At 43.7% G+C, this 11864-nt stretch overlaps 1 protein-coding gene across 1 annotated transcript in view; it reads left to right on the top strand.

The window, feature by feature from the left end:
* The first annotated feature begins 278 nt into the window (after positions 1-278).
* Positions 279-11864, top strand: part of KCNQ5 (potassium channel, voltage gated KQT-like subfamily Q, member 5) — a 73663-nt gene continuing 62077 nt past the window's right edge. The window contains exon 1 of the mRNA XM_014949359.1: positions 279-368. The gene's annotated coding sequence lies outside the window, so the exon portion shown is untranslated. The remainder of the gene's footprint in view (positions 369-11864) is intronic.

Raw genomic sequence — 11864 nt, 5'->3', positions numbered from 1 at the left:
GGCGTCTGTGTATATTGCGTCATTTCACCAAGAACATCCTGTTTCTTGGGTTTGTTTCCATTAGTTCTAGCAGTGCTGCTGAGAAGTGTGGGGATTTAGCAACAGGCTATTCTAACATCTCTAACGAGCTAAGTTAAGTACTGGTTGAATTCCCTTCTGCTCATGAAGACTGTTCGTTGACTGTCTTCTGTTAACGTTGGTGAAGTAGGATCAATAGATTGATCAGGGTCAGGGTTCTGAAAAGTATTAACAATTATTAATGTTCTTTCTTTTTCAGTTTTCTCCTTGTGTTTGGTTGCTTGATTTTGTCCGTGTTTTCTACTATTCCTGAACACGCAAAACTTGCCTCTGGTTGTCTCTTCATTCTGGTAAGTGAAACCTCTAAATACAAGGCAGTTTTACAGACTGGGTTTTATACACGCTCAAGTCCTCTCCCTCACTGTGGAGAAAGTAGTGTAATTCCTGGATGCTTTAAGAGAACAGACTTTTTGTCAGAATGACGAAAATGTAATAAAATACAGGATTCCATCATCTTTTTCTTTAAAAACAGGTTGGATTGTATGAAAGTGTTAATAAAATACTGTATTGCATCTGCATCCCCTTCTTTGCTTGAGGATTGCTGTGGTTTGTAACTGATAGATTTTTCTCCTGCGGTTTGGCAGTGACGGAGCGTGAGGGCCCTTTGCTGCTGCTGCTGCCATTTATAAAGGCAGTGTGTAGTAAGAGGCACTTCTACTTAAAATAGGAAATAATTTTGGTATCTTAGATACCAATTTGTGCTAGCTATTGGGGGATGATGAGGGTTCAGTGGTGGTTGCTGCAGCAGGCCGTGGTAGTTTCATTATTTCTTCATAATACAGGCTTTTGTGTGATGTTTCTCTCTCCTTCCCTTCTGAGGTAGATATAAATGGCTTCAATCCCTAAAAGTGCTTAGTGTTTTTCATGCATTGTAGGAATGCCACGTGATTCATCTGCTCCTTGGTGGGCCATTTGGTTGTGGGAGCGATGGCCCGAGGCCGGGTGGTGGCCGTCACTAAGATGTCACTCTGTGCCCTGGGTTACCATGGTTATGGCAGTGCCATGGACACACAGACATTAGGCACTGCCTGGGGTGAGGCCACTGTTGACAAACGCCAACGTTTTAATTGTCATCATTGTATATATCCAAAAACCCTGGCCTTCACAACAGCTCCCTAATTAATTAGGGCGCGAGTGGGCTGATGAGCATAATCGTGGTGTCTCCACAATGTGCTGCTGCATCCACAGACCTGACCCAGAGCCCCAGCATCTCCAGGTGCAGGTCTGTGCTCTTCTGCCCCGACGGATGCTCCCTCAGCAGGGCTAACTGAGGAGAGAGAAGCTAAATGGGATGTTTTGCTTCCTAAACTCTGTTAGTGATTTTTTTTTTTTTTTCTCTTCTCTGGAGACAACATGGGGTGATGTTGAACCAGCTAAAAGTGATGAGCTTTGGTCTTACACTCCTGCCCAGTCCTGTTATTTCTGTATCTGAACAACACTTTGCAAAAGGGAGTTTGGATGCTCTGCACCTAGTTGAGTGATTGCAATTACTGCACTAATTGCTAGGATTGCCTGCTGTAGAAAACAGGAAAATCTGATTAGCCTGAAAAATGCCCCGTTTCTAGTAGCAGGTGCTTTTGTGACACGCAGCCTGTTTCCCTGTGGGCTTATGCCAATTGGTTGTAGGAACACCATTTGTTCTGCCATAAAAGGGGCATTTCCCCTGGGCCATGTGTCTGCGGGCTCTGCTGCCCCCTTTGCACCCCCAAGCCGTCCCCGTCCCAGCAGCTCTGAGGACATCCTGTGGCATCCTCCAGAGGCAGGGGTGGCCCCGAGGAGGAGGAGGAGGAGGGTGGGTGGTTGGTCCCTGGAGCATCAGCACCAGCCTGGCCCAGCCTCTCTGTGCTCAGCAAAGCCTTGGCAGGAGCCAGCCCAGGGGTGAGGAGTTTCACAGCTCCTGCTGTGGGTCTCTAATGGAGAAAAATATAAACACAGGGAAGGATGGAGTTCCAGAGGCCGGCTGTAGCGGCCTGGTTTGTTCCAGTTCTCTGATGCAGGAGTTGCTGCCCCTCTGCAGAACCCAACCCTGAGCTGATATTAGCATTGTTTTGCAACTACAAAGCAGGAGGAAAATACATTTCTGCATTAGCTCCGGAGCAGCTGTTTTGGCTGTGCCAGCAAATAACTGCAGTCACTAGAGTGTTCCCAACCTTTTCCTTGCAGTGATTCAGAGCCCTCTTACCGATGTGTCACTGAGTGGAGACAGTTGTATTAACCCTCAGAGATCTGGTTGAGTGCTGGTTTGCTCCGTGCTGGAGAGGGAAGATCTGTGCTTATTTTCTAATGAAGTACCAAACAAATGCAGCGATCCCCTGGGCTGCCTGCTGGCTTTCCGTGAACTGTTTGCTTCGCAGATTTACTCCAGATGGTCCCCCCTGCAGCCATGCTAATTGGCTAAAAAGCTCATGTAGTGTTCCTTCAGCTTAATACCTGTGCTGGCACCTGTGGTGTGTGACACCGTGCAGCTATTTGTGGTTCTGCAGGCAGGGTGAAGGGGGATGAGGGGAGCAAACCTTTCCTCCTCCTCAGATGGGCCAGAGGAGGAGGGAAGGTGATTGTTCTGCCATCAGTCGTTTATCTCCCTCAGCCTGGCCTTATGAGGGAGTGGGAAACATCTCCCCTGGTCACAGAGAAACATCTCTCCCAATCATGGCATCCTAAATGCTCCCCCCGAAACACACAGCTCAGGGTAAATCACTGTTTGGGATTAGCCCAGGGCTCTGAGCATTGGCAGAGGGTGATGGACTCATCCGGGCTGTGGGGACCTCTGTCCTGCTGCCCCCTTGCCCCACACCAACCTGCCCCATGCCAACCTGCCCTGCTGTCTCCCTGAGGCATCTTCTGCTAACCTGGGGGGGGGAGCTGTCAAGGGAAACACTTAAAATTTGAGTTTTATGCTTCAAATGGAAGTCCCGCAGATAAGTTAAGTGCAGGTCACGTACAGCAGCGTGGGATTGTTACATCAGTAATTAATTTGGTTAGATTTTTGCCCAGAAATAATAAGCCCAACCAGGGGGAGAGCACTGGACAAAACTCCTTATCCCTCCAGTTATAATTCTGCGTTAGCCTCCTCTGTGCACACAGCTTCTGGCGCTGCAGGGACATGGCCTAGACAGACAGCAGAATAAAATCTACTTCAACATCAAAAAAAGCCACAGGCAGCTTAAGAATCCAACTAACGCAGCAAGAAGATAATCTTTGGTGTATTGCTGATCTCCTATGAGTACGTTTGCTGGCACTTTATCAAATAATAAACACAAGGGAAGCAAAATTTAGACTGGGAAGGCAAAATCAAATCTTTTGGGGAAGATAGCCAAGGAGGAATATATCTGGACCTGGAGGTCGTTCACTCTCATGACCAAACTCTCTATATTTTAAGATCGTTTTCAGCTGAAACTGTGTGAATAGCTGGTTTGCTTCTGTTTGTTTGCTGTCAATTCAAGAAAATAAATAAAATATTTTGAGTTGACCCACAGAGATTTGGCAAATCAAAAAGTCCCAAAAAAGCCTTGGATCACACTAAATGTTTCATTTGACCTGGCACAAAATATTATTTGTGTATTTGAGCATTTTAGATCTTTTGGCTTAAAAGTGAAATTGAGGCTGTAGGAAAGAAATGTCATTTTTATTTGAAGTGACAAAGCATTCAATTTTTTTCATCATTTTCATTTTTAATCGGGATGGAGAGATTCCAAAACTCATGTGAGTTGCTGGAGGACTGTGTTTGGCAAATCTGGTTTGTTTTTTTTCTCTGAAAAAGGCCGGGGTAGAAGCTGTACCCTGTTCTGTAGGATGAGGGCCTCTGACAATATACCCTAGGAACGCGTTCTGCAGGCAGAAATAGCTCCAGAGATGTGAAAGCGGGTGGTGGGCAGTGAATGGGGCTGCTTTTGCATGTCCTGTGGCCACTTCCATGGGTCCAAGAGGAGAGTCCAGCCACTGCTTCTGGGAATTAACATCTTCCTGAGGTTTTTCTCTTCTAATGCTTTCCCATAAAAGAAACATAGACCTTCTGGCTCTCTCCAACTCCCTGAAAGGAGGGTGTAGCCAGGGGGGGTCAGTCTCTTCTCCCAAGGAACAGGCCATGGGACAAGAGGAAACGGCCTCAAGTTGTGCCAGGGGAGGTTTAGGCTGGATATTGGGAAAAATTTCTTAACAGAAAGGGTTATTAAGCCTTGGAATGGGCTGCCCAGGGCAGTGGTGGAGTGGCCATGCCTGGAGGTGTTTAAAACCTGGGCAGACAGTGCTGAGGGACGTGGGTCAGTGGTGGGTTTGTCAGTGTTGGGTTGTTGGTTTGGCTTGATGGTCATAAAGGTCCCTTCCAACCTGGGCAATTCTGTTTGTCTCTGCTCTGGGAGACTGAATCCATCCACAGAGATGTGATTACACAAACCCTCTACAAAATTTTAAAGCTGGATTTTAAAAAAGGAAGATGGGTAGTGCTGAATTCCAAAAGTGGCATTTTTCAGTTTGGATTTTTTGTCCCAGAACTTGAAAAGGAAAAACTGACCAATCTTGGGAGATTTCAGTCCTCTGTATGTTTCTAACAAAGCAGGTAGGGTATAGACCACATGTTAATTGCAGTTTTGTTGAGTCTTCTCCTGAGAGAAACAGAGGAACTGATCCCTGAGCTAAAAATCTAGTGATTTTCAAGTTTACTAGAGCTTGTCAAAACTCAGAATCTGTGTTTCTCAGGAAATACTCATTTTCAGTATTTTCTTTCATCCCAAATCAATCCCAAATAGGCACAGGCTTATTATTGATGTGTTTCTGGGCTAGATGACATTGTCAGTAGCATTTTGTCCTTACTTTTCTTTTTGTTCTGTATTAAGCAGAAATAACCTCTGTAAAGAGAAGAATGAAAAATCACACATGGAGTGGAATAATGTTTCTCTTGTAATTAAAAAATGCAATATATTATAGTTCTGCTGGGAAAGCTTAAATAGGTTTGATGACTAAATATGACTAAAGCAGCATTATTATACGTGATCTGCAATCAGGGCAAAGAAAAATTTCATGACTGAATCACTTGAAGAAGGCAGGATAACCATGAATGGTTATTCAAGTGCTTCAGCACCCAACAGCAGATGCAGGAGAAGGCAAGAGAGGGTTTTGGAGCCGCTGTCAGGGCTTCCAGGCAGCAGAACCACCCACCAGGTACATCTCAACAAGGGATCTCCATTTACCAGGCAATGCTAAGATCATTTGGGTTGCCCAAGTCAGTGGCTGCTGGATGAAGTGCCATCTATGAAATGATTTTCCATTCCCTCTGAAGGAACAGGGCAAGGAACAGAGAAATAGGTGGTACTGTGCAACAGGGAGGGATGGAAGCAGCAAACCTACCAGCAGTGTTACATCTCACACAGCTCATGGCCCATTATAATTTTAACATTAAATTCAATAACCTGGAGTAAGAAAGTCAGCATTGATTTTTAAATAGGTACATTTCACTCCTTTATATTCTTGTAACCTGTTCCTATACAAGAGCTGTCATTGAGCTTTATCTTGTCCATGATGTTATATGGCCATATGCAGAGAGCCAGAAGAGCAGACGCTAATACTGTGAGCAGTCATAGAATCATGGAATGGTTTGGGTTGGAAGGGACCTCAAAGATCATCCAGTTCCAACCCCTTGCCCTGGGCAGGAACACCTCCCACCAGACCAGGTTGCTCCAAGCCCCATCCATCTTCTGTTTCCCTTTGTGTCCCAGCACAGGGAGGACTGGCATTCACAGGTGGAGAACGTAGTCTTATGAGGGAAGGGACTGTCTATGTTAGTTGGAAAAGAGCCTTTTGGCCAGCCTTTCGAGGGCCGCTTTCTCTGGGAGAACACAGAATCTTTACAGGATTCTGAGCTGAAGAGTGGAACACGGGGAGGATTAGATGTTAGTGATGGGGTGTCAGGATGCAGATTGATAGGGATGTAATTCTTTGAGGAGGGAAAAGCACGTTTCCTTTTAGACTAATCAACACAGGGTGCCAAAGGACCAAACCAGCTGTTCTTGACCTCCTTTAAGGACAAATGAGCAACACTCCTTGCACAACAACTGCTCTTCCATGACGTGTCTGCCTTCTTGTTTTATCCATTTGAGTGATAACAAGCATGGGAAACCACCTCCAAGTCGTAAGTGTCGCTTTTTCCATAGCTGTAGCTTTGCAATAGTTTATGCTAAACTCCGCAGTAGTGAATTTCAGTGGCTGGACGCCAGGGTTTGATAAGGATCCAAACTTGTTATATGGGGAGCAAGAGCTGCCTCCTTAACACAGGCCACGGAGGGCTCAGATTGCAGCAGTAAAAAATGGATAGATATCAAGCTCTCTATCAGAAATTCAGCCCTGACCCTCGTTAGGGAAATATTGATTTGCCAAATGGAAATGCTGAATATGTCTCCAGAGGAAAGCCAGAGTACATGGTTATAAATAATACGTGAGGAAAAAGTCTACAAAACACTAAATTAGAAAAGGAAAAGAATGCTGGAAAAGGCAGAACGTGGGTGATATGAAAGCTGTTTGGAAACCCAGGGAACCCCCACCATCTGAGGAACCACAGAGATCATGAACCGCTCAGTGACTTTGTGCAGATGGGACAAAGCAAAGACAGGGCTTGCTCGAGAAAAAAATGGGAACTTCCCTCAAGTGGGAGAAGAAATCTCTTCATGAGGTTCAGTACAAAAGCTGTGAAGGCAAGCAAATAGGTATCAAAATACAGGCAAGTATAAGAAATAAGGATGTGGAGTGGACACACCGATAATACATAAATCCAGAGAGTTTAAAGTGGGGGTGATACTAAATTCAAAGATGAATTAGCAAAGTAAGCAACGGTCATTTTAAACCCTAGGCTTCCCTGGAGCGCCGAAGGAAGGGGTGTATGTCATGGACAGGATAACAACCTTGGTATCCAATCTGAACCAGACAGGAATTGGCTGATTGCACCACATGAAGATATGATCACGGGAAATGAATGTCTCACAAAGATATATGTGTGTTTTTGAGAGGATGTGGAAGGGGGCTGTTCTTTTCTTTTTTTCCAAGAGACCAAAATTCCATCAGCCTTGAAAAAAAGATAATAGGAAAGGCTGCAAAATAATCAGCAAACGGTGTAATTTGTAAAACACAAGATTTGGTATAATGGCTCTCAAAGTCTAGTTATTGGACTGAAAACAGGGGACCAAGTCAACGTTTTCACTCAACCTAAGGAGGAAATGAAGAAAAATATTGTAACCAAAGACTTGTTCAAGTAACAGAAATATTTGGTGGGAATAAGTTCATAGAATCATAGAATTGTTTAGGTTGGAAAAGATATTTAAGATCATAGAGTCCAACCATTAACCCAGCACTGCCAAGTTACTAACCCATGTCGCTCAGCACCATGTCTGCCTGGCTTTTAAATCCCTCCAGGGATGGTAACTCCCCCACTGCCCTGGGCAGCCCATTCCAATGTCTGACAACCCTTTTGGGGAAGAAATTTCCCCAGTATCCATCCTAACCCTCTCCTGGTGCAACTTGAGGCCATTTCCTCTTGTCCCATCGCCTGTGACTTGGGAGAAGAGACCAACCTCCCCTGGCTACACCCTCCTTGTTGAAAACCAAAATTAAATGGTAGGTCTGGTGCGTGCTCTTACTGTCTGACTCAAGACTGGGTTTACTTTACATAAAAATTCTAGGCTTTTTTCTGGTGTGAGTGAATGGAGAAACATGACTGAGAGGTGTCATTTCAAGTGATAAAGACAAAAAGCTTAAGAGAGTTGGAAAGCAGAAGTCCTATAAAACATGTGGCTAATTAAAACTAAGCATATCACTGGGATTTTAATATTATATCAATAGACTTGTAGCTGTGTATTAGATTAAAAGGCACAGAACTGATTTCTCAATAATCCTCTGTTAATGTGGAATCAACGTGGGAAATCTTCATCATAATTTGGAAAAGCAAGTGCAGTAAAAGTATCCCATTCATTATAAAACTGATAAATGACAAAAAGGTGCATAAATTTCATTTCATGCATATTGTGTATTGCACTGGGAGCTGAACTGAAGGCTCTGGCTGTGATTTATACCCACTAATAGGGTCTGTTCTGGGTTATGTTTTCAGATTTATGGCCTCCTCTCCCACTGCTAAACTGCAGTTGGAAAGAATTAAAACATTAGTTCCTTGAATGTACACGTAGATATGTTTCTGAGCTGTTTGGACCTAAGATCTACCCTTCTAATGCTGAATCAGGAGTAATACAAACGTGCATTCAAATTATGCTATTATTTTGGGCAATGAAGCATGCACATGTTCGTATTTGCTGGTTTTAATCTGGCAGCTGGCAATGGGGGTGTCCCTGCTCCTCTGCCAGCTTCTGCATCTCAGCTATTCAAAGCTCTAACCTTCAGGTTTCTCGGAGGCAGACTGGTGTTGTGCTTCCCTCACATCCCCACAGTGGCTGGTTAAAGTGCAGAGCCCAGTGCTGGTGCTCAGCACTTCGAATCAGTAGAGATTTGGGGGGTTTTCTGCTTGAGAGAGGGGTGCAGGAGTTGAGTTGTTATGTTCCTTCTTTAATTGAATGAGGAAACAATGTGATCCTCTTTGTCGATAAATAATACAGCATTGCTATTTGAATAGTATCAACTCATCATCGTGTGCCACCATAAAGAGATTTTAGCAGCTGGTGGCATTCTGAAACCAGTCAGCCGTAAATTAAAGCATGAGAACACATTTATTCTTCCTCTTTTCCAACTGATTTGGAAACACTGGACTTCCCTGTTCAGGAGTTTTTAGGGAAGAGGGGGCACTTCCCAAGCTCTGTTAGATGACATTGCTCCTCCTAGTCCTGCTGCTGTACTGGGGCAGTGATTTACACCAGATGACCATCTGCTGCGCTGCAGAGACGTTGTCTTCAGTAGGAGCACACTGGTGGCCTTATTAAAGCTTATTTCAGGGGATTAATTTGATTTCTTCTAGTCCATTTCCTGGGCGTCTGACGATGCCACTTGTAGCCCCAGTTCTCCCTTGAGCTGAGAGCAGGCAGCTCCTTACGTCACTCTGCAGCCCTGGTCTCCTGCTCTGTTAGCCTTTAGAATGCTAAACACCACCATTTCCATTCAAGAAATACAGTCAAAATAACAGCAGGGCCATTGTCTTGTGGGTGGATTTCTCATATCCAACCCTCAGCTCGCTCACGAGTGGCAAAGTGACTGGGAGCATCCTGGAAGGGCAGCACAGAGTGCTCAGCTCTGGTCCTTTTCTCCTCTCAAAAATGCTTCTAATTCCCAGGAAGTATGGGCTACAGCCACGGCACCTGATTTCAGCAGCAGCAAATTATTTTAAGTTTTAATAAGCAATTCTGTTAATGAATAAGAAAGCTATGAGAAAAACAGTTTTTTTGCTGTTATAACATTTTGCTTTGGGAAACCCCTATCATTAAAAGCTACCTGAGAAGCATGTTAGTGGAGACAATTTCAACAAATCATCACTTGTACCCTAATTAGATAGGGCGAACAAAGGGAGAAAACCAGTGCTTATCATAGTTGGATTGTACAAAGTATGCTTGATTTAGTTAATTATCAGCCCTGTTCATTAGACTCCTCCAGGACTGTCTGTTAATGGACGCCTTGCTTGGGGCCACCTCTTATTTCCCTTTTGTGCCATTTGTGTGACTCCCGTTGGTCTGGTGGCAGAGCCACCGAGGGATGTGCAGGTGTGAAAAACCTTCAGGCTAGCACTGGTACCTGTGCTCCTTGTGCCATAAAACCCAGGTCCTGATTTTCTGCTTTGGTTGCCGGGGAACTAAAACCAAGTTATTTAAAAGCCTAGATTTATGCTTAATTTTGTAATAAGCCATTCCAAATGAAATTTTTTTTTAAAAAAATCCTGATCTTGTTTGGGATGCATCCTTCCAATTTTTGTCCACGGAAAACCGAGCAGCTCATGACTGTGCAGCTGTCACAGGAAAAAATAATGTCGTTCCCTGGCCTGCATTAACCTTGACAGAGATGTGACTTTACTCCGTGACTGAGGGCACTGATTACTAAAACATTACTTTTTCCACGGTGGGGTGGGATTCTTTGTTTCTCTCTGGTGTCAACCTGGACCAATCCGAAATACAGCAAAACTCTCATATATACTGCTGTGAAGAGTTTCTGTTTCAATGAATTCACAGTTTCTAGGAAAATCCTTTCCCTTTAGACTTTATTCATGATGATGTGTATTCCCTTCAAAATCAGCTGTTCTTTGAGTGGACCAGGAGTGACCAGGATATAAGGATTGTTTTCAAACATCACTATTTCAGAACGTGCAGAAATAAGCCTGAAACCCTATCTCCACTTTTTTCAGTGTCTTTTCTGTTATTAGAGCTCATACTGTACTAAAACCTCCAGAAATTTGGTACATCTCAAGAAAATCATATACAGTATTTTTAAAATCAGTCATTCTTCTAGCATCCCAGTGCAGAGAGACGTATTTGCTGTATCTGAGCTCACTTGCTGTAACTGTAGCCGTGGTTATTGTAGCAGTACAAACTTTTGAGGGACTATCACTATGCATAAAGTCCTAATGTCACTAGAAATGGTAACTACTTTTCCCAAGGAAGGAACAAAGAAATGTCACATTCTTTCTCCAAGAAAAACCTTACATTCTTGCCCTGTCCTCCAAAAAAAAAGAAAAAAAAAATTGAGCAACATCCTTTTGCTCTTTTTCTCACTCAGAATAGATATATCTCCATGGAGCACGTGTATGTGTTTCTCCTGCATCTGTACCCACAGTGTGTTTGCCAGGGAAATGAGAAACTTCAGTCAAATGAAATGCGATTAGAAGGAAAGGATTTTAAGAAGGAAAAGATTTTTCTGGAAGCAAAGAATGTTTCATGCTTTGCCGGGCCCCTCTCCTTCGGCATCTCTTATCCCTGCCCCAAAGAAGAAACTTTTTCAGGAGAATCCGATGTCAGATGGCCTGGACACCTGCCACAAATTCAGAGACATTATCTAACGATGTGTAAACCAGATCTGACAATGCATGATTTTACTACCACTATAAAAGTGTCAGTGAAATAACCAAAATACATATTATTCCTTTTTTTCCAGTTGGCTTCTTGTCCGTTTTATTCTTGGCCTGCCCAGAGTTTCCTACAAGGCAATGCACCACGTGGCAGCCAGCTATTAAGAATGTCACTAGAAATGGTAACTACTTTTCCCCAGGAAAGAACAAAGAAATGTCACGTTCTTTCTCCAAGAAAAACCTTACACTCTTGCCCCGTTGCTCTTTTTCTCACTCAGAATAGATATATCTCCATGGAGCACGTGTATGTGTTTCTCCTGCATCTGTACCCACAGTGTGTTTGCCAGGGAAATGAGAAACTTCAGTCAAATGAAATGCGATTAGAAGGAAAGGATTTTAAGAAGGAAAAGATTTTTCTGGAAGCAAAGAATGTTTCATGCTTTGCCGGGCCCCTCTCCTTCGGCATCTCTTATCCCTGCCCCAAAGAAGAAACTTTTTCAGGAGAATCCGATGTCAGATGGCCTGGACACCTGCCACAAATTCAGAGACATTATCTAACGATGTGTAAACCAGATCTGACAATGCATGATTTTACTACCACTATAAAAGTGTCAGTGAAATAACCAAAATACATATTATTCCTTTTTTTCCAGTTGGCTTCTCGTCCGTTTTATTCTTGGCCTGCCCAGAGTTTCCTACAAGGCAATGTACCACGTGGCAGCCAGCTATTAAGAATTATTGTTACTATATGGACAACTTTTTTCAATTTTGCACATAATCCTTTCTAAAGTTGTGCAATAGCTCTGTCCAC

The sequence above is a fragment of the Calidris pugnax genome, unplaced genomic scaffold (assembly GCF_001431845.1).
Source record: "Calidris pugnax isolate Ruff unplaced genomic scaffold, ASM143184v1 scaffold132, whole genome shotgun sequence".
NCBI classification, from domain to species: domain Eukaryota; kingdom Metazoa; phylum Chordata; class Aves; order Charadriiformes; family Scolopacidae; genus Calidris; species Calidris pugnax.
This window is presented reverse-complemented; position numbering and strand designations above follow the sequence as displayed.